Source organism: Chiloscyllium punctatum, chromosome 7 (genome assembly GCF_047496795.1).
Source record: "Chiloscyllium punctatum isolate Juve2018m chromosome 7, sChiPun1.3, whole genome shotgun sequence".
NCBI classification, from domain to species: domain Eukaryota; kingdom Metazoa; phylum Chordata; class Chondrichthyes; order Orectolobiformes; family Hemiscylliidae; genus Chiloscyllium; species Chiloscyllium punctatum.
In genome coordinates, this window is record NC_092745.1 from 77,662,881 (window position 1) to 77,685,237 (window position 22,357).

The 22,357-nt window shown below is 40.1% G+C and overlaps 1 protein-coding gene across 7 annotated transcripts in view; it reads right to left on the reverse strand.

Moving 5' to 3' along the window:
* LOC140479837 (guanine nucleotide-binding protein G(I)/G(S)/G(O) subunit gamma-12) overlaps window positions 1–22,357 on the reverse strand; it is a 103,963-nt gene that overhangs the window by 79,756 nt on the left and 1,850 nt on the right. For 3 of the 7 annotated variants that reach the window (XM_072574119.1, XM_072574116.1, XM_072574114.1), the window contains exon 2: window positions 7,002–7,095. The exons of the other annotated variants lie outside the window; for them this stretch is intronic. The gene's annotated coding sequence lies outside the window, so the exon portion shown is untranslated. The remainder of the gene's footprint in view (window positions 1–7,001; window positions 7,096–22,357) is intronic. 7 annotated transcript variants of the gene reach the window in all.

Consider the following 22,357-nt stretch of genomic DNA (forward strand, 5'->3'; position numbering starts at 1 on the left):
GGGGATGAAGGTGATAGGTCAGAGAGGAAAAGGTGGAGTGGATAGGTGGAAAAGGAGATCAGCAGGTAGGACAAGTCATGGGGACAGTGCTGAGCTGGAAGTTTAGAACTAGGGGGAGGTGGGGGAAGGGGAAATGAGGAAACTGTTGAAGTCCACATTGATGCTCTGGGGTTGAAGTGTTCCGAGGCAGAAGATGAGGCGTTCTTCCTCCAGGCATCTGGTGGTGAGGGAGTGGCGGTGAAGGACGCCGAGGACCTCCATGTCCTCGGCAGAGTGGGAGGGGGAGTTGAAATGTTGGGCCACGGGGACAAGTTGCCTCATGAACTGAAGAGTTGCTTCTTGTACTAAAAGCTGTTTAATCATCAGACAACAATCTGCAATTTTGACATCTGATAGCAAGATTACTTGGTGAAGTAACTGAGGATGATATGTGGTAGGGTAACAGTAGAGGATGTTGGTGAGGCCTCTTCTGGAGTACCGAATACAGTTTTAATTGCCCAGTTATAGGAAGGATATTATAAACTGCAGAGGGTTCAGAAAGATTTGCCAGAATGTTGCTGGAAATGGATGGTTTGAGTTATAAGGAGAGGCTGGATAGGCTGGGAATCTTTTCACGAGAGCATAGAATTAAATGAATTTATTGTCGTGTGTAAGAGGTTGTACAGGTTTCTTAAATTATGTGCATAGATAGCAAAAGCCTTTTCCCTACTGTGGGGGAGTTCAAAAAGAGGGGGCATATTTTTAAAAGGTGAGAGGACAAGGACATAAAAAGGACACAACGAGCAACTTTTATTTTACATACAGCAGTTCATTTATGGAATGAACTGCCAGAGGAACATGTGGACATAGATATAGTTACAATATTTAAAAGACATTTTGACAAGTTCATGAATAGGAAAGGCTTGGAGGGAAAAGGATTAAGCGCAGTCAAGTGTTTAATTTGTTTAGTTTAGTTTAGTTTGGGGACATGGTTGAAGCGAAAGGAGTGTTTCCTCGCTGTATGACTGAAATAGAAAAAAAAGGACTGCTTTCAAGTCAAGGATTGTGGAAAGAATAGCGGCACTTTTTAAAAAGCAAGTTACTAAAATACATCATAAGTTGTGTTTACATTGCGACAATGTTCAAGTTCAGGATTATACCAGATATACAGAAAGTGAGATGTAGCCAGCAACAAATAGCCAAAGGGTTTGTAGAGTGGCGACTTGTTGCTGATGACAAAGGCCAGCCTGACAGCAACTAATTAGTGCCCGGGGAGCTAAACAGCCTGAGGGTGTGAGTAATACTGGCAGAAACCTTCAGGCCACCAAAAGGGTGTCTTGCTTTTTGCAGGGAAATAAAAATGACTGACTAAAGAAAGGTAGTTTACTTCCCCTCAACAACTGTTGTAAGCTATAACTTTTAGCTAGAAACTAAGAGACTTTGCAATTAGTGTTCCAGTCACATGTGCCTCATGGGAAGAAATGATAAAGGCCTGGTGAAGGGATTGAAGAATAGCAAATCTTGGCAAGCAAAAGGATAATCCCACTGAATGTTTTCAATTGGTGTCATTGAACTGCTTTCCCAGTTTGTTTTCTTTCCATCTATAATATAACTTTGTTTTGTGTCTGTATGCAAGTGTCAGGGAAACGGAGAATGGAGTCAAAGTTTTAACTAGTAGAGTTATATGTCAACACTTCAGATTTGTTTACCAGTGGTTAGAAACTATCTGTAATAAATAATAGTTCCTATTAAGTACAGAAGTCTGGTTTCATTGTTATCTGTTAACCTGGATCTAAAAATATGTAAGTTAGATAAATCAGCCTGGACTCACTGATCTACATTGGCTGCTAGCTAGGCAAAAACTTGGTTTAAAATTTACATCTCTCTACACCATTAAACCCTCCCTATTCTATCATCTATTTTAGTCTCCAAATCCTCTAATGTTTGCACTGCCCCAATTCTGCCCTTCTAAGCATCCCCAATTTTAAAATTGCTTCATCATTAGTGGCCAACCCTGAAGTTGCTCAGGTTCGAAACCTTTTTCTGCATCTTTCTGCACAACTCTACCACTATTTTCCTTCTTAAAAGAGGATCCTTAAAATATTACATCTCTGACCAAGCTTTTCATTTATCTGACCCAAAATCTCTTAATGGCATGACATTATATCAAGTTTCATAAAGTTCCCATGAAGTGCTTTGGAAACTTGTTTTAGAGTCAGAGATGTACAGCATGGAAACAGACCCTTTAGTCCAACTCTTCCATGCCGACCAGATATCCCAATCCAATCTAGTCCCACCTGCCAGCACCTAGCCCATATCCCTCCAAACCCTTCCTATTCATATACCCATCTAAATGCCTCAAATGTTGCAATTGTATTAACCTCCTCTGGCAACTCATTCCATACACGTACCACCCTGTGTGTGAAAAAGTTGCCCCTTAGGTCTCTTTTATATCTTTCCCCTCTCACCCTAAACCTATGCCCTCTAGCTCTGGACTCCCCGACCCCAGAGAAAAGACTTGGTCTATTTGCCCTTTCCATGCCTCTCACAATTTTGTAAACCTCTATAAGGTCACCCCTCAGCCTCCGACGCTCCAGGGAAGACAGCCCCAGTCTGTTCAGCCTCTCCCTATATCTCAAATCCTCTAACCCTGGCAACATCCTTGTAAATCTTTTCTGAACCCTTTCAAGTTTCACAACATCTTTCCGATAGGAAGGAGACCAGGATTGCACGCAATATTCCAACAGTAGCCTAACCAATGTCCTGTATAGCCGAAACATGACCTCCCAACTCTTGTACTCAATAATAAAGGAAAGCATACCAAACGCCTTCTTCACTATCCTATCTACCTGCGACTCCACTTTCAAGAAGCTATGAACCTGCACTCCAAGGTCTCTTGGTTCAGCAACACGCCCTAAGACCTCACCATTAAGTGTATAAGTCTTGCTAAGATTTGCTTTCCCAAAATGTAGCACTTCGCATTTATCTGAATTAAACTCCATCTGCCACTTCTCAGCCCATTGGCCCATCTGGTCAAGATCCTGTTGTACTCTCAGGTTGTACTCTCCTCACTGTCCACTACATATCCAATTTTGGTGTCATCTGCAAACTTACTAACTGTATCTCTTATGCTTGCATCCAAATCATTTATGTAAATGACAAAAAGTAGAGGACCCAGCACTGATCCTTGTGGCACTCCACTGGTCACAGGCCTCCAGTCTGAAAAACAACCAGCCACCACCATCCTCTGTCTTCTACCTTTGAGCCAGTTCTGTATCCAAATGGTTAGTTCTCCCTGTATTCTGTGAGATCTAACCTTGCTAATCAGTCTCCCATGGGGAATGTTGTCGAACGCCTTACTGAAGTTATATTAAAAAGTATTATTTAAACATAAGTGGTTGAATCTACACCAATATGCTGAGTTTTCCATTGATCAACAACAACTCTACCAGCTGTATGAATATTGTGGCAACAAAAAAACAGGTCAGTAGCTAGGTACTAACTTCCCAATTCCCTGGTCTGTCCATTTAAAAAGCATAAGTCAGGAATGCAATGGAATACACTCCACTTTCTTGTTTGGAGGTTGCAGCAACACTCAGGAAACTTAATAGCGACAAAGGTAAAGCAAGCCCACCTGATCAGCACTCTAAGCTTCACCTTCAAAGTTTACTCCCACACCACCACCCAGTGGCTTACACTTGTACCATCTGCAATATGTGCTGTAGAATTCAGCAAGGCTCCTTCAACAGCACCTTCCAAACACATAATGTTTATCATTTGGGAGGATAATGACAACAGATGCATGGAAACCTTCAAGTTACACACTATCCTGATGTGAAAATATATTGCCATTACTTTATTGGCTCTGGATCAAAAGCATGAAACACCCTACCTCCTAGTTCCTGTCAGTCAGTTAGCATATTCATACATGAATTGTACAGGTTCAAGAAACAGGCTCAACATTATCTTTTCAAGGCCAAATAAGGGCAGGCCACAAATGATAGCCTTGCCATTGTAACCCATTTCCCATGAATGAATAAAAATAAAAGCAACAGGTCTTTTAAAATTCTAATCCTTGTCCCAAAACACCTCACAACAACTTCACCCTCTAAATTTCTCAAGCCCCATAATCCAAGATATCAGCATTGTGAGAGAGTTTTGAGGAGATTTGTAGCTCGGGTTGAGGTTCTGGACATATGTTTACTTGCTGAACTAAAAAGGCTCATTTTCAGACGTTTCATCATCATACTAGGTAACATCTTCAGTGAGTCTCCAGACGACAGGCTACTGATGATTTCTGCTTTCAATTTATATGCTTGGGTTTCTTTGGGTTGGTGATGTCATCTCCAGTGGGGACGTCCTCTCCTGCTCTTTTTCTCAGCGTGGTAAATCAGGTCCAAGTCAAAGAACAGGAAATGACATCAGCAACCCAAAGAAACCCAAACATATAAATAGAAAGCAGGAATCATCAGCACTAGATCATCTGGAGGCTCACTGAAAATGTTATCTAGTATGGTGATGAAACATCTGAAAATGAACCTTCCAGCTCAATGGGCAAACCTACATCCAAATCAGCACCATGTTAATTCAGGCCTTTTGAATTTAGTTGATGGTTGTATCTTCAGTTGGCAAGAACCTACCTCCTAAAATTTATCAACCATTCTAGCTCGCTTCCTCCTTCAAGACCAAGTCAAAAAGTGTGGCGCTGGAAAAGCAGCAGGTCAGGCAGCATCCAAAGAGTCCTCCTTCAAGACACCCCTCTTTGACCGAACATCTTCAGGGGCAGAGTCAAATGTTGTTTAATGAAGCTAGGGTGAAGCATTGTGGATTTGATATTCTAGTGATAATGTAAAAGATGCAAGGACATGTATTTATACCCTGCAAAGCATCAGTTTCTTTAACATACCTTACGCAATTTAAAATTTGACAGAAGGAACTAAATTACCTAATGCACAGATCATAAATGAATCAGAACAACAATAAACATACAGAACAGGCATTCACAACAGCCAGCTGATGAGGATATGGATGCAGACTTCAGCCTTCTTGAAAAGGATGCTTTTAAATAGGATACACTATTGAACGAAATGGGCAGTGTACCTTAGAACTTCACCAAATGAAAATTATTGTGCAGGTTTCCAGGATTTTATTTCTCTCATGCAAGATTCTGATGTGTGAAAGTTAAACACTGCAATTGAGGATATGGTCACTTCAAGCTCATCTACATCAGCCTGTACAAAAAAAAACCCCAAAAGAACTGCAGATAGTGGAAATTAGAAACAAAAGCAGTAATTGCTGGAAAAACTCAACAGGTTTGGCAGCATCTGCGGAGAGAAAGCAGAATTAATGCTTCCTCAGAAGCTTCAGATGCTGCCAGACTTGTTAGGTTGTAACAAAAACTTCAGTTTTTGTTACATCAGCCTGCATCCCTATTAGAGAGCCTGTAATCAAGTAAGGGTAGATATTGGAGGAGATGTTCTTAGTGTCATTGTCAAAGATAGGAATGAATGGAGGCCAGAATCAATGGTCTCAAGTCGGTTCACATGCAGAATCTGCAAAATGGTTAATGTTAAGGTGAGGTAGGTTTGTTAAGAAATGGGCACGTGCAAACTTGTCACCCAGTAAGATAGCAATGTCTCTACACCTTTCTGTCCCTATTAAACAGATTCTGAAAGCATGAAAAAGATCCAAATCATTCCCTCACGTGCCAAAGTTCAACAAACTGCCACCAGGTTTGTTCAGATTCTCACACAATTTCAACAACTGCACTCACAGAAGCCAATGACTGGTTTTCCACACACAATAGGTTAACAATAAAAATGCATCACAAGCAACACTGTGACAAAGGGCAGTCATTGTTAGAGAAATAGGAGATAGAATCGGATGTTACAAATGGTGCAATTGAGTACACAGCACAGAAACAGGCCATTCAGCCCAATTTGTCCATGCTGACCAGGTTTCCTACATTAATCTAGTCCCATTTGCCAGCATCTGGCCCATATCCCTCCAACTCCTTCCTATTCATATATCCATCCAGATCTCTTTAAAAGTGTTCTAATTACACCAGACTCCACTACTTCCTTTGGCAGCTCATTCCATACAAGCACAACCCTCTGCATAAAAAACGTTGCTCCTTACATCCCTTTCAAATCTTTCCCTTCTGACCTTAAATCTATGCCCTCGAGTGTTGGACCTGGAGAAGAGATCTTGTCTATTTACCCTATCCACAGTATTCCAAAAGTGCCCTAACCAACGTCCTATAAAGCCACATGACCTCCCAACTCCTGCACTCAATGCTCCGTCCAGCAAAGGAAAGCATACCAAATGCCTTCTTCACTATTTTATCTACTTGTGACTCCACTTTTAAGGAAATATGAACCTGCACTCCAAGGTCACATTGTTCAGCAACACTCTGTACAACCTTACCATTTAAATGTATAAATCCTGCCCTGATTTGCCTTTCCAAAATGCAGCATTTCAATATTTATCTAAATTAAGCTCCATCTGCCACTCCTTGGCCCAACTGATCAAGATTCCCTTATACTCTGGAGGTAGCCTTCTTCGCTGTCCACTACACCTCCAATTTTGGTGTCACCTGCAAAACCTACCAACTGTAACTCCTATGTTCACATCCAAATCATTTATATAAAAGACAAAAAGTAGTGGGCCCAACACCGATCCTTGTGGTAGTCCACTGGTCACAGGCCTCCAGTCTGAAAAGCAACCCTCCACCTTCTGTCTTCTACCTTCAAATCTGTTCTGTATCCAAATGGCTAGTTCGCTGCCTTCCATGTGATCCATCCTTGTTAACCAGTCTAGCATGAGGAACCTTGTCAAATATCTTACTGGAGTCCACCACTCTGCTCTCATTTATCCTCTTCATCATTTCTTCAAAAAAAAAACTCAATCAAGTGAAACATAACTTCCCACGCACAAAGCCAGGTTGACTGTCCCCCAATCAGTCCTTGCCTTTCCAAATACATGTAAATCCTGTCCTTCAGGATTCCCTTCAAACAACTTACCCACTGCTCATGTTAGGTTTATGGACCAGTAGTTTCCCAGTTTTTCCTTGCAGCCTCTCTTAAATGGCACAACATTAGTCACCCATACGCTTGGCTGTCAAATGATAAAAATATCTCTGTTAGGGGCATCGCAATTTTTTTCCTAGGTTCCCACAATGTCAGAGTCAGAGTCAGAGGTGTACAGCACAGAAACAGACTCTTCGGTCCAACTTGTCCATGCTGACCAGATATCCGGGGGAGATACTAAATGAGTATTTTGCATCAGTGTTTACTATGGAAAAGGACATGGAAGATATACAATGTGGGGAAGTAGATAGTGACATCTCGAAAAATGTCCATATTAGAGGAGAAAGTACTGGATGTATTGAAACACAAAAATGGATAAATCCTCAGGACCTGATCAGGTGTACCCTTGAACTGTGGGAAGCTAGGGAACTGATTGCTGGGGTCCTTGCTGAGACATTTGTATCAGTCACAGGTGAGGTGCCCAAAGTCCCGGAGATTTATCTGCCATTAGGCGTTAAGACGTTCAGCCCCCTCCTCTTTTGTAATGCAGACTCTTTTCAAGACATCACTATTTATTTACAAGTTCCCAAGCTTCCATGTCTTTCTTCACTGTAAATACTGACAAGAATTACTTGTGATCTGCACTGAAATCTAATTTTGACTATATCTGTAAATAATACATATTACCATACTGGATAAATGAAAACTATATTGCAAAGTCTGTCAACTACAAAATTAATAAGCAAAGAATATAAAATGTGTTCCACAGTTCATGTTTTATATGGAATTCAGTTTATAAGACTTTTAGTTTTAAGTTATATCAGGAAGAACAGGAACTCAAAAGGAACAGATTAACCAGATTGGGAATATCAATGAGGAAGGTGTTAAGTTTTTCCATTTGGGCAGAAGAATGACAAACAGCAATGCTATCTTGATGTTAAAAGACAAAGAACTATGGAAGAACAAAATAATTTTAGGTACTAATACTGTACACAGGGTTGTAGGAATATGCTTCAGGTGTAAATCAGGAATGCAGAAAGGGGAAAAAGAAAGAAAAGTGGACGGCACGGTGGCACAGTGGTTAGCACTGCTGCCTCACAGCACCAGAGACCCGGGTTCAATTCCCACCTCAGGCGACTGTGTGGAGTTTGCACATTCTCCCAGTGTCTGCGTGGGTTTCCTCCAGGTGCTCTGGTTTCCTCCCACAATCCAAAGATGTGAAGGTTAGGTGAATTGCTCATAGTGTTATGTGAAGGGGTAAATGTAGGGGAATGGGAATGGGTTTGGGTGGATTGCACTTCAGTGAGTGGGTGTGAACTTGTTGGGCCAAAGGGCCAATTTCCATACTGTAAGTAATCTATCAATCAATATCCTGTCCAAAATTGGTCCCTGGACATTGTGGGGGATTAAAAACTGCAAATCTGGAAAGAGATTCCTAGATGAGTTTACAGATTATAACCTAGATTAAAAAGATAAAGGAATTGGTCAATTTTCTTGTTTCAAAAAAAAAAGGAACGGATTGTCTCAGAGAATACATAGCTTCCAGCAAACAAGATAAAATTTAGGAACATTCAATATGACTCCAGGAATCTGCTCAATCACCCATTCTCTTATGTTTTGAGTAAACAGATTTTCTGTAATATTTCATTTGCTTTTCTTAATCCATTTGGCCTACATGCTGAACAGTTCTTAAAGTAATATTCTGAATTCACGGACTTAGGAGTTTTATTGACTAAATCAAAGAAATACAAAATGTGAAATTATGCAACACGAGAATTCAATTAATGGGAAATTTCAAGCCAAGTCAAAATTTGATAGGTCAATTCACCAAACTATGTAGATGAACCAAACTTACTAAATATCACCTTTTTTAAAGTGTGACAACAGTTCATTTTTCTTTATGCTCTTTAACTGCCTAGATTCCACTATACTTAGATCATATACATTTTGGCAATTCATGCATCAACTGTGCCTGCATTGAACAGTTAATTAACTGCTCAAAGTGCAGAAATATCCAGAACTCTCCACTATAAAAATGTAATGTTTTAAGCACAATATTCTACAAACATATAAAGGAACCGAAGCAGGTCAAGAAATATGACGGCCATGGCTGATTGGATTGTGGCCTCGAGTATACTTTCCTGTCTAACACAGATGTCTTCTGACTCCTTTATTCAATCAAGCATCTATGTATGTTTTTAAAAAATATTTAATGAACCTACCTCCACTACTCAAAAACCAAAAAGAACTGTGTATGCTATAAATCAGAGACAAAAATAGAAATTGCCGGAAAAGCTCAGCAAGTCTGCCAGTATCTGTGGAGAGAATATCAGAACTAATGTTTCAGGTCGAGTGACCGTTTTAGGGCTCGGAGGAAGGGTCACTCGACCCAAAACGTTAACTCTCGATTTCTCTTCACGGATGCTAACAGACCCGCTGAGTTTTTCCAGCAATTTTTATTTTTGTCTCTGCCTCTACTGCTGTCTGCAGTAAAGAATTCCACTGACTCTCAATCCTCAAATAAAATTTGAATTTGTTTTAAACGGGAGACCACATTTTTAACACATCACTCCACAGTCCTATATGGAATCTGAACATATCCCAAATGAAGCAGCCACATTAGCATTCTTTACGTAAGCCACCAGAATGTCTGTTCTACACATTATCAATCCATATAATCTCTCCATGCCCATCCATTGAACTGTTGTCATAGACATGCACAAACTCCTGCAGGGAACTTGATATTTGGTATGAACTACCATTAGCTTTCACTTCATTGGCCATTCAGGTTAGTACTGGCGTGAACCTTATCTTTTCATATGCTACTTTGTTTCCACCAAGACTGTTTTTGAACCTTCCACTTCTCAGTTTTGATAACTGTGGACACTTCATTCATGCTGCAATGTGAATGAGATTTAAAGCCATATTGTTTAATCAAATAACATACCGAAATTTAGTGCAGTTTCAAATAACACCCAAAATCTCAAATTAACACACATTTCCTTTTTACAAAATACCACATGTTCACCACTTTTACCTAAAGCATTTGGAGCCAAACTTTTCATCTAAACTGTCAGCATAAATCAATAATGCGAGCGTATACATCAGTTTATTTCTGACTAACAAATATGCATGCAATAACATTAATAAGGATTAGCAGGAAGCATGTTGCACATATTGTAGGATTGTATTGCACATATTGTAGACCAAATTCCTTCTGTTTTCAAGTCAACCTAAAGAACAACTCATTTAATGCACAATCTATAAATGAAGTACAGTCCATAGGAAGCAATCACATAGATAGTTTTAACATCAAATCAAAATAATCAGTTCATCATAAAAACTGATTCACAATCTTTTGCATAGAAATGAAATTTGGAACAAATAAAACAAGGAAAACTGAAAAATCAATTACAGAAAAATAATCCAAATACTTGAAGCAAAAAACAGATAAAAGACAAAACCGAGAAATTACCTATTCCTATCAGTTTAGATGAAATCCACATGTAAGAATACAAGTACACTGTACTCCGAAGTAATTCTGTGGAAACCTCTCTTGGATTATAAGCTTTCAGAAATGTCTATATAACCAATGTAAACTGCAATCGCTTATTCAGTTACAAGCTAGAATTACGGTGAACCCTGCAAGGTATATACCTTCTAATCAGATATGCTTTCCACAGTAGATGCTCCAAGCAGTATGTATTGCTTGCAAATCCAACTCACTTATTAATTCCACAACACTGGTGCTGAAAACAGAAGTGAATACACAGATGTCTGGTATAATTCAAACCTCATGACCAATAGTGTCAACCACCATCAGTTAACATTCATCCTAGTGCTGAAATCACTAAAAGGAAAAGATATTTTATAAAGTTGTCTCAATTGAAATCTCCAGTGAGCAATCAGACCTCACATAAAATATAATAAAGCAGTCCACAGAAAATGGTATAACCCATTTCCATTCCAACAGTTAGTCACATTACTGATGCTGGAGGAGCAGCGTCTGGTCATCTAATCACACTCCTCAGAGTCACAGCATGAAATATTTTCCCAGTTAATAAAATGATCGATTGAATACCTTAACTACAACAGGTTTTAAACAAGAAAACGTGAGGACTGCAGATGATGGCGCTCAGAGTTGAGAATGTGGTGCTGGCAAAGCACAGCAGGTCAGGCAGCATCTGAGGAGTAGGATAACTGACATTTCGGCATAAGCCTGATGAAGGGCTTATTGCCCGAAACGGCAATTCTCCTACTCCTCAAATGCTGCCTGACCTGCTGTGCTTTGCCAATACCACACTCTACTTTAAACAACAAGACCAAATCAGGTGTCTTAATAAACACATTGGTTAAGTCCAGTTTTGCGAAATGAATGGAGATACAACAGTGTTTATCACTCTACCCCTAAAACACACATTCTGCAGCGAGAAAATAATGCTTTCTCTGCAGAGATTGGTTTCCTGAAAAACCAAAAACACTTTGGTTAATGGGTTATTCCTGAAAGGAAGGAGAGTATGGAGCATGGAATGTTCTAGAGTCTGTCCGTCTGATAGGTTAGCACATGGTCAAATTACTGATATCACACTACTGTGTCCAAAATTCAAAAATAAATCAATTAGTCTCACCCTGAACTCTACAAAGGTGGTGAATTTTCAGAAATGAATGACCTGCGGAATTGTTCTTAGCAATCTCTTCACAGTTCAAAAAACAGCCCCAACAAGATACAACAAAGCATGTAGTTTTCAATCATATACCATACAAGAAGCCTTGTTGAAAGAAATCTCCAGAATCCACAATGAGCTTTCAATGCCCAAAAATCAAAACTCCACATATTTCCATAAAACTTGAAATAAACTCATTTCCCACGGTCCTCCAATATTCAAGTGTTCCAAGCAATATTAAATATAATGCACCTTCAAAATATTCACATTCAGGTATTCGCAAAAGTTAATATACTGCATATAATAGTGCAGACAGAAGGAAGGAAAAGTACACATAATACCATATATTTTATTTGACACTTCACCAAGAATAAACAAATACCATTAGTTTGTTTCCGTAGCATACTCTGGTCTTTACAATCTAGGAATTCGGAGTTCAACTTGTATTATGAATTTGTGTACACAATTTAGACTGGCATTTTGATGCAATACGAGTGTGCATCACATTAAATTGCAAATTTAGAGTCTTCAAACAAGGTCCCACTTGTCTTCCAACTGGGCACAAAATATCTAATGGCATTTTTCAAACAATAGTTTTCACAGTATCCTAGCATTCAAAGGGACATAAGCAAAAGAGAATTTTCAAGAGGAAGGGTCAATAGTGAATTTCAAGAGAGGTGTCTAGATAGTACAATGGATATTCAATATCTTGTACTTCTTTAATATTTCAGGTGGAAAAAAATTCCAGAATATTTACAAATAAATACAAAAAAAAAGGGAGGTTATGCATCAGATATACACGGCACTGCAGTGCTATGTACCTTGTTGAACTCCTTATTTAAAGAACACAAATATATTGGAAATAATTCAAAGGATCATCATTAAATTACCATCTGAAATAAGGGGGTCATCTTAGGAGGAAGGGTGTGACAGGTCAAGCTTGTATTTGCTGAAGTTTAAAAGTATAAGCAGCAGCTTAACTGAAACATACAAGGGCAAAGGCTGTTGGCAGAGTCTTGCTAGATCACCCATTAAGACAGAGGCACGGTGAGTTTATTTTCCCAGATCATGAATCTTTGGAACTTCCTTCATCAAAAGATAGTGGAAGAGGAGCTGTTGAATATGTTAAATGCAGAGATATATAAATGCTTGATCAGCTAAGGGGTGAAAGGGTATTTGGGCTAGGCAAAATATAGTAATCAGATCAGCAATGAACACACTAAATGGGGAACAGCCTTGAGGTGTCAAGTGCACTACTTCTGCTCCTAATACAGAGGAACCTTGATTATCCAAATATCGGATTATCCGGCAAGATTGCAAGATCCTGATGCTTGGCTAAACTATGTTATCCAGCATTCGAGTACCTGATCGAAATACTTCCTGCTCATGTCCTTTGAATTATTGAGGTTCCTCTGTACTCATAATACAAGAAATACAAATGAAAAAAAAAGCTAAAAAGAGAAATGTCTAATAACAAACAAAAAAACAAACAAACAATCTGGTTAAAGAGGTGGGTTTTGAGTAGTTTCAAAAAAAACGTGTACAGACAGACAGCAGTTTAGGGAGAGAATTACAGAACCTAGCGGGCTAGTCAGATGATGGTACAGCTACTAATGGTCAGGTTTGTGTTTGGGTAAGAGGGTGCAAAGTATAGGCCAAACTCTGAGTAACAGTTTTCAGGATTGTTAAGCACACGTTGATGAGAGGGGTCATATCAACAGCAATGCATACAATATTGTTTTCTAGAGCAGTATATTGAAGCAGCAACTAGGGAATGGATTATTTTAGACATGGAATAAGAATTGGCTCAAATCAAACTTTTGTAAAGGAACCTCAGATAAGAGGAACCAAACTATGTAGGAATTTCTCTAAATTTGAAAACTATGCAGTTTAATCCAAAACTAGTCTCAAATCTAAACAAAGGAAACTTTGAAAGTATGAGGGCCAATGTCCCAGATACAGCCTCAACATGCCTGGGCATGCCCTGATCCACTAGTATACTGTCAGTAGGGAGTTGCCCTGGAAATCCTCAACATTAAGTCTGAACTCTATGAAAGTTCAAGGTGTCAGGTCAAACATAGGAAAGAAAATCTCTTGCTGACAAAACACCTACCAACACACAACTGACGAATCAATATCTCTCCATTTTGAATGTCAATTGGAGGAAGCAGGAAGGGACAGAATGTGGAGAACTTCAAATGTCCATCACCAGAACTGGCTCAGCAACACCAATGACTAGTTAGTGGAATCCTAAAAGACAAATTGCTAGATGGTTCTTTCACCACCTGCCACAGACACAAGAGGGAAAAATCTATTTGACTTTGCCTCACCAAATCAACCTATTGCAGATGCCTTTGTTCATGACAATATTGATAGAAGTGACCACAGCACAGCTGTTGCAGAGAAGTTCTGTCTTCACATACAGGATGGCATCCATCATGATGTGTGACACTACCACTAAGTAGGACAGACTCGGAACAGATCTAACAACTTAAACTGGGCATTAATGAGGTTATGTTAGCCAGCAGCAGAACGGTGTTCAATTCTAATCTGTAACCTAATGATACAACATAACCCCGACTCTACCATTACCATCAAGCCTGGATGCCAACGCTGCTTCAAAAGAGGAACAACACTCAAGCATACCTAAAAATTAGATGTCAAGCTGGTAACACTACAAAGGATGGCTTTCAAGTCAAACAGCGGAAGCAACATATTTAATCATAGAATCCTTACAGTGCAGAAAGAGGCCATTCAGCCCATCAAGACTGCACAGACTCAGAGCACCTCACCCAAACCCAGACCCTTACCCGATAGCCATAATCGCCAGATTTAATGTAACTAAGCCACCGAGCCTACACATCCTTGTCCACCATGAACAATTTAGCATGGTCAACCTCACCTGCACACCTTTGGACTGTGGGAGGAAACCAGAACGCTTGGCTGAAAACCATATAAAGTCTACATGGACAGTCGCCAGAGGCTGGAATTGAACCCAGGTCCCTGGCACTGTGTGGCAACAGTTCTAACCACTGAGCCGCCCTCACCGCAGCACAATTCCACAGCTAAAAGACCAGATTTCACAATGCTCTGCAATCCTGCCACACCTACTTACAAATACTAAGCAATTAAACATCCAAAAGGAGTGGACAGCACAAATATTGCCACCTGCTAGCAATAAGATGTACCCACAACATCAGTGCAAAAAAAACTACGCTGATGCACGGAGATGGGTACAAATGTTTGGTTCATATAGGCCTCCTCCTGAAGTTCCCAACATCATAAACTAATCTTTAGTAAATGTGATTAAAACCATGTGGAATCAAAAAATGGCTGAAGACAATGAATACTGCAAAGTATTAACATTCAGGTAATAGTACTAAAGACTTGCACTTCAGAAGTAGCCACACTTCCAGCCAAGCTATTCCAGTACAGTTACTTGCACCTATCTGGCCATTTTGTTAAATTGCCCACAAAAAAAAGGGCAAAACCAATTTGGTCAACTGTCACCAAATCAATCTATTCTGACATCAACAATGTGATGGAAAGAGTAGTTAACAAGTGTATTGGAAGCGCTGTATACGGAGATATAGTGCCTTGTACCTTGCAGACAGAAAATATATGCAATGCACCTGTTTCAATTCAACAAAATACATGACAGCTATTTTCTGGTTCATTTTCAAGACATAGCCTTGATCAGAGTCAGAGTCAATCTGCCTGGTTTAAAATTTAAACAAAACATTTTTGTTAACTGCTAGTCATCATTCACCCCCACATTCCACATATCTCAGATTAAGAGGTAAGCGCTTTAGGCTTCTATTAGAGTCCACTTACAAACAGATCAGCACTTGCTTTTCATGCAACAGGAATAGAGATGTACAGCATGGAAACAGACCCTTCGGTCCAACTCATCCATGCCGACCAGATATCCCAACCCAACCTTGCCCATGTCCTTCCAAACCCTTCTGGACTCGTCGACCCCAGGGAAAAGACTCTATAAACCTCTATAAGGTCACCTCTCTTAAATTGATATTCATGCAAATTGTCATGAAGATCAGGAAAAGCTTCAATATGACTTTTTGCAGCAACATTTAAGCTCTGTCCTATTAAATCTTCCAAATCTCATTTGATGTCAAATATATATGAATACCATTGTTAATAAGTTATTGAAAGTTAGCATGCAGGTGTAGCAAGCAATTGCAGACAGGCAAAACATACATTGGCCTTTATCATGAGATTTTGAATATTGAAGCAAAAGATGTCATGCTTCAAATTGCATAGAACTTTAATAAGGCCATGTCTGGAATATTATGTACAGTTTTAGCTCCTTTACCCAATGGTATACTTACCACAGTGTAAGTTCACCAGGCTAATTTCTAGAATGGCAAGATTTTCTGAGGAGACTGACCCAATATATGTGATGAAGCTGGCTTTAGGAAGAATATTTTGTCCTGGGTTTTTTTTCCTTTTTTTCCAAGCAGCAGGTTAAAGTCAGGAGGTGTGGAGATGTCTACTGAAGCCCATAAAGTAAACACAGTTTGAGAGGCCTAGCTTTTCATTTTTTAAAAAAGGTTGGAACAATAGAAACAGCCTGAATGGATGGGGCAAGTTCCCACTGAACCAGGATTTTTAGTTTAGTAGCACCTGGATGTGGAAGCTATTGTTCCTGTCTTGGTTACAGCTAAAAACTGGAAGCTCTCTTCCTGCTCCTGAAGTAGCATGTGAGACAATCTACTTTTTGTAACTTACCTTTGTCAAGGGTGCATTTGTGTGATGTTACTGTACTGGAACAGTTATTGCTTAGTAGAAAAATAACCTATTATTCTGTCAAGCTTTTGCAATAGAGTTATTTCAATTTCTTTTTGCTTTTGTTGTATTTTAACTATAACAAATGAATAAAGTGTGTTTTGCTTCAAATGTTAGTTTGACCAACTGAATTGCACCTTACACTTACCTTTAAAATATGAAAAAAGTTAGGGTCTAGATTATCTTCAGAATATATTGAGGGGTTTGGCCTGGTCCATAACATACTCATATTTAGAAGAACGATAGGTGATCTCACAAACTCAAAGGCAAAGACACGGTTAGTATAGAAAGACTGTTTGCTTTGACTGGTAATCCACAATCGGGGGCAGAGTCTCAGAATAAGGGAAAAGCATTAGGATCAAGGTGAAGAGGAAATTCCTCAAAGTATAGCAAATCCATGGAATCTCTACTTCACGGGGTTGTGGAAGCTGAATTTTGGAGTACGTTCATGACAGAACAACAGACTGAAATAATGACATCAAGGAACATGAAGATAATGTGGTAAATGACACTAACGTATATAATCAGCTATGACCTAGAAGAGCAGAGGTGGCTGAATGGTCTAGTCCTGCTCCTACGTTTGCAACATCAAAACAATCACCCACAAATAAAAAAGGTAATAGATGATAAGAACCTTGTTCGCAAGTTTGCAACAGACTGGAGAAAAATATGGAGAGGAGATAGCGATTATTGATTATTATTCAAAACTCAGCCCAAAAAAGGTGAGGTGATGGTTACCTGAAAACTGCAGAGGTAGATGGTAGTATACACTTAAGGCAGCTGAAGAGTAAAACATGTAAATTAGAATGAAGACATTCCACAAAGCTTCATCCAGGTTGGTTCACAACTTTTCTGCCTCTGTCACAAAAGCGGCAGTGATTAGCACTGCTGTCTCACTGGGTTTGATTCCGTACAATGAGCAAATACAGCACACTAAGTGAAAAGTAAATTGCTGTTTCACCTAGGAGTGGTGTTTGGAATTTTGAACAATGAGAAAGGAGGGGTAAATGGGCAGGTGTTGAATCTCTTCTATTTGCATGACAAGGTGTGGGAACAGGAGGGGATAAGGTGAGTAACTAAAGAATGAACCAGGGTGTTGTGGAGGGAACAGTCACTTTGAAATGCTGAAAAAGGGAGAAGACAGAAGCTGTGTTTGGTGGTAGCATCATGCTTCAGTTGGTAGAAATGATGGGAGGATGATCTACTTAATGGAGGTTAGTGGGTGGAAACAAAGAGAGAGAGAGCCCATTAAGGTTCAAGCAGAGAGGCAAAAGTGAGGTTGGATGTATGTACAGTCAACGGCTTTCAGAAATGCTGGATGAATTCTTCACAGTTACCAAAGGTTGGAATCGAACTTAGTTAAACAGCAGTACTAACCAAACAGCCACTGTGCTGCTTCTGTGACAGAGACAGAAAAAAATGGAAGAACAAAATGAATAGCAACCAATTCCCAGAAACAGACAAATGTCAAGAGGAGGAGGGAGGAATTAGATAGAGCACTTGAGGGTAAGGAGGGCAGAAGCTGGAAACAAAGTGAAGAACATTTTTCATCTTGGGGCAAGATGACAAAACTGCACTAATGCAGTCATCATGTTCCAGAAACAAAGGAGCAGAGAGGTAAGGGTTGGACTGGAACAAAGAATGGTTTGTACATCCCATTAAATGGTGAGAAAATTAGCAAGGTCGAGGGGAACTATTTTAATTTTTTTTTAAAAATGCACTCGTGGGACTTGGATGTCACTGGCTGGCCAGTATTTATTGCCCATCCTTAGTGACTCTTAAGACATTAGTAGTGAGCTGCCTTCATGAACTGCTGCAGGTAGAGCCACAGTGCCCTTTAGGGAGGGAATTCTAGGATATTAACAAAGTGATACAATGAAGGAACAGCAATATACTTCCAAAGTCAAGACAGTGAATAGCTTGGAGAGAAACTTGCTGTTGATGACCTGCTCTTGTAGCCATTGTATTAAAATGACGAATCCTGTTGAGTTCTGGCCAATCAATCGTAATGTTGATAATGGGGGTCTCACAATGGTAAGTACCATTGAATGTCAAAGGGCAGTGTTTAGGTGGTCTCTCATTGGACATTCGTTGCCTGACAGTTGTGTGGTGAGAATGTCAATTGCCACTTGTCAGCCCAAGCCTAGATGTTGTCCAGATCTCACTGCATTTGAAAAGAGACAGCTTCAGAATCTGAAGAGTCATAAATGGTTACAAACATCACAATCGCTGGCAAACATCCCAACTTCTGATCCAATGAAGGTCATAGATGAAGCAGCTGAAGATGGTTCGGCCGAGGACACTACCGAGAAACTCCTGCAAAGATGTTGTGAAGCAGAGGTGGCTGACTTCCATCAATCACAACAACCTTCCCATTTGCCAGGTATGACTCCAACCAGTGGAGGGCTTTCCCCCAGATTCCCACTGATTCCAGTCTTCTTCAGGGTCCTTGATGCACACTGTTGAAAGCAGCCTTTAACATCAAGAGCTGTCAAATTTTAACTAAGGCTGCAATGGGAGTAGGGACTGAACTGTCTTTGTGTAACCCAAACTGGGCATGCAGTTGGGTTGTTGCTAAGCAGGTGCTGCTTGATAGCACCTTCCATCACTTTACTGATGATTAAAAGTAGAGTGATAGGGAAGTTCAACACTGATGCGATCTAGGATCCAGAGGCACCGTGATGCCATCTCAGCTTAGCAGCTACAGCCCTTCCTGAAACATATCAGATGTAAGTATCAACGTCTCTATTATGTCATTTCCTGCACTGTCCTTCACAGAGTCATAGAGATGTACAGCATAGAAACAGACCCTTTGGTCCAACCCATCCATGCCGACCAGATATCCCAACCCAATCTAGTCCCACCTGCCAGCACCCGGCCCATATCCCTCCAAACCCTTCCTATTCATATACCCATCAAAATGCCTCTTAAATGTTGCAATTGTACCAGCCTCCACCGCTTCCTCTGGCAGCTCATTCCATACATGTACCACCCTCTGTGTGAAAAAGTTGCCCCGTAGGTCTCTTTTATATCTTTCCCCTCTCACCCTAAACCTATGCCCTCTAGTTCTGGACTCCCTGGCCCCAGGGAAAAGACTTTGCCTATTTACCCTATCCATGCCCCTCAATTTTGTAAACATCTATAAGATCACCCCTCAGCCTCCGACGCTCCAGGGAAAACAACCCGAGGTTGTTCAGCCTCTCTCTATAGCTCAAATCTTCCAACCCTGGCAACATCCTTGGAAATCTTTTCTGAACCCTTTCAAGTTTCACAACATCTTTCCAATAGAAAGGAGACCAGAATTGCACGCAATATTCCAACAGTAGCCTAACCAATGCCCTGTACAGCTGCAACATGACCTCCCAACTCCTGTACTCAGTGCTTTAACCAATAAAGGAAAGCATACCAAACGCCTTCTTCACTATCCTATCCACCTGCGACTCCACTTTCAAGGAGCTATGAATCTGCACTCCAAGGTCTTTTAGTTCAGCAACACTCCCTAGGACCTTACCATTAAGGTGTATAAGTCCTGCTAAGATTTGCTTTCCCAAAATGTAACACCTCGCATTTATCTGAATTAAACTCCATCTGCTACTTCTCAGCCCATTGGCCCATCTGGTCCAGATCCTGTTGTAATCTGAGGTAACCCGCTTCGCTGTCCACTACACCTCCAATTTTGGTGTCATCTGCAAACTTACTAACTGTACCTCTTATGCTCACATCCAAATCATTTATATAAGTGACGAAAAGTAGTGGACCCAGCACCGATCCTTGTGGTACTCCACTGGTCACAGGCCTCCAGTCTGAAAAACAACCCTCCACCACCACCCTCTGTCTTCTACCTTTGAGCCAGTTCTGATTCCAAATGGCTAGTTCTCCTTGTATTCCGTGAAATCTAACCTTGCTAACCAGTCTCCCATGGGGAACCTTGTCGAAAGCCTTACTGACGAAAGCTGAAATGAAGTCACAAGCAGAGTTCTGGCAGAATCCAAACTGCGCAGATCATTTCTTTGAAGTGCTGACTGATAACACTGTCGACGTCCCCTTCTTTCACTTTGAGGCAAAATGATTGGCTGGGTTGGATTTGTCCTGCAAACAAATCAGGACATACTCGAGCAATTTTCCACATCATTGGGTAGAAGCCAGTAACGTGGGTTATAATGGCACAGCTTGGCAAGGGGAGTACATATCTTCAGTACTATTGCCGCAATGTTGTCAGGGCCTATAGCCCTTACAATGTCCAGTGGCCTCCAACCATTTTTTGTAATAACAAGAACAAATGAAACGCAAGAACAAATTCTGTCAGGTAGAGGGGGCTGCTGGTAAACAGAGGCTGGTTAGGTCTTTGTTCCAGGAAAAACAGCACTCTAAAACAATCTTGGTTTAGTATGATGGGTAGGGGGAACTCTAACCTTTCATCACAAAGTCTCATTTTCAAACTACTTCAATCACAAAAGTAGCTCACCTTATTTACAATACTCCTAGCTTTTACTAAGTACAATGAAAAACGCAGGGCTGAGCCCTTGCGTGCAAATATTAAAGGTAAAAAAGAAAGCACAACACCAGTTATAGTCCAACAGGTTTATTTGATAACACAAGCTTTCGGAGCCTTACAGCTTCTTCAGGCTTCAAAAGCTTGTGTTTTCAAATAAATCTGTTGGATTATTAACCTGGTGTCATGTGATTTTTGACCTTGTCCAACCCAGACCAACATTGGCACTTCGACATTGTAAATATTAAGTATCATGATATCCTCTCAAATAGCAGAGTGCATTTCGTAGTATAACGCTGCCAATATCCCTCCTATCTCAACAAAGGCACATATCAGAACACACCAAATGATAATATGGACCTATAAACTATCAGAAAATTGTCTCGCAAAGCAAATCATGGTAAATGCTGAATTCTGATTTACTTACACATGTTTTCATGATCAGCTTGCCCCAACAATCAGTCTTAACTACCTCATTAGCTAAGATCCTTATGTAAAATACCTTGAAGTGAAGGGAGATGTACATATTAAATTTGATGGCATGCAAGAGATATATTAATGACCAAATGTGTCAAAGTGCCAAGGAGAATTTAAATAAAAAGATGTGCCCACTCTAAGGCTTCTTTTCCATGCTTCTGAGCAAGTGCATGCCAGAACTTTCGTTTCCTGAACTGGGACACATTTAAAGGCTACATAAGATACTTTTAGATAGAAGAGCAAAATCAAGATGCACAGGAGGCTAGAATTTGAGGAACACAGTTCCCAGAGAATTGCAGAAGGTTAAACAGGTTAGGCCATAGCTATAGAGAAACTTAAAAGGATGAGAATTTTAAAATTTGAGACATGATGAGCTGGACTTTATGGTACTTATGATAAAGACCGAGATTTTAATACACTCAAGTTTACGAAGGGTAAGATGGAAAGCATTAAAATACTAGAATCTCGAGGTAACAAAAGCATGGAAAAGACATACCTAAATGAAAGAAAGATGGTTAAAATGTTGATGAGGTAGGTCTTAAAAGTATTTCTCTAAAGCCTGTGTATCAAAAATAACTGGTTAGTCTGTGTCAATAATTGAATGACACCTGAATGTTTTGAGAGGTCTCTTATCCCAGGTACTCAGCAGGCATCATCTGGAAAAGACCCTTCCCTCAGGCAGAGAACACTAGGTGATTGAAAAATGACAAAACACATTCAGTGGCTGCAAGAGCATGATTTTACAACATCCCAGTTAGTTCAAATTTATTTTCTAAATCAACAAGACAACCTCTGATGGAAGGAAGTGTACATTTGTTATATTATGATGCAAAAACCAATGCTTACTAAAAACATTTGTTGCAGCCCTGTTTTATATCACTGAGTCAACTATTTGGTAGCATGGGCACACT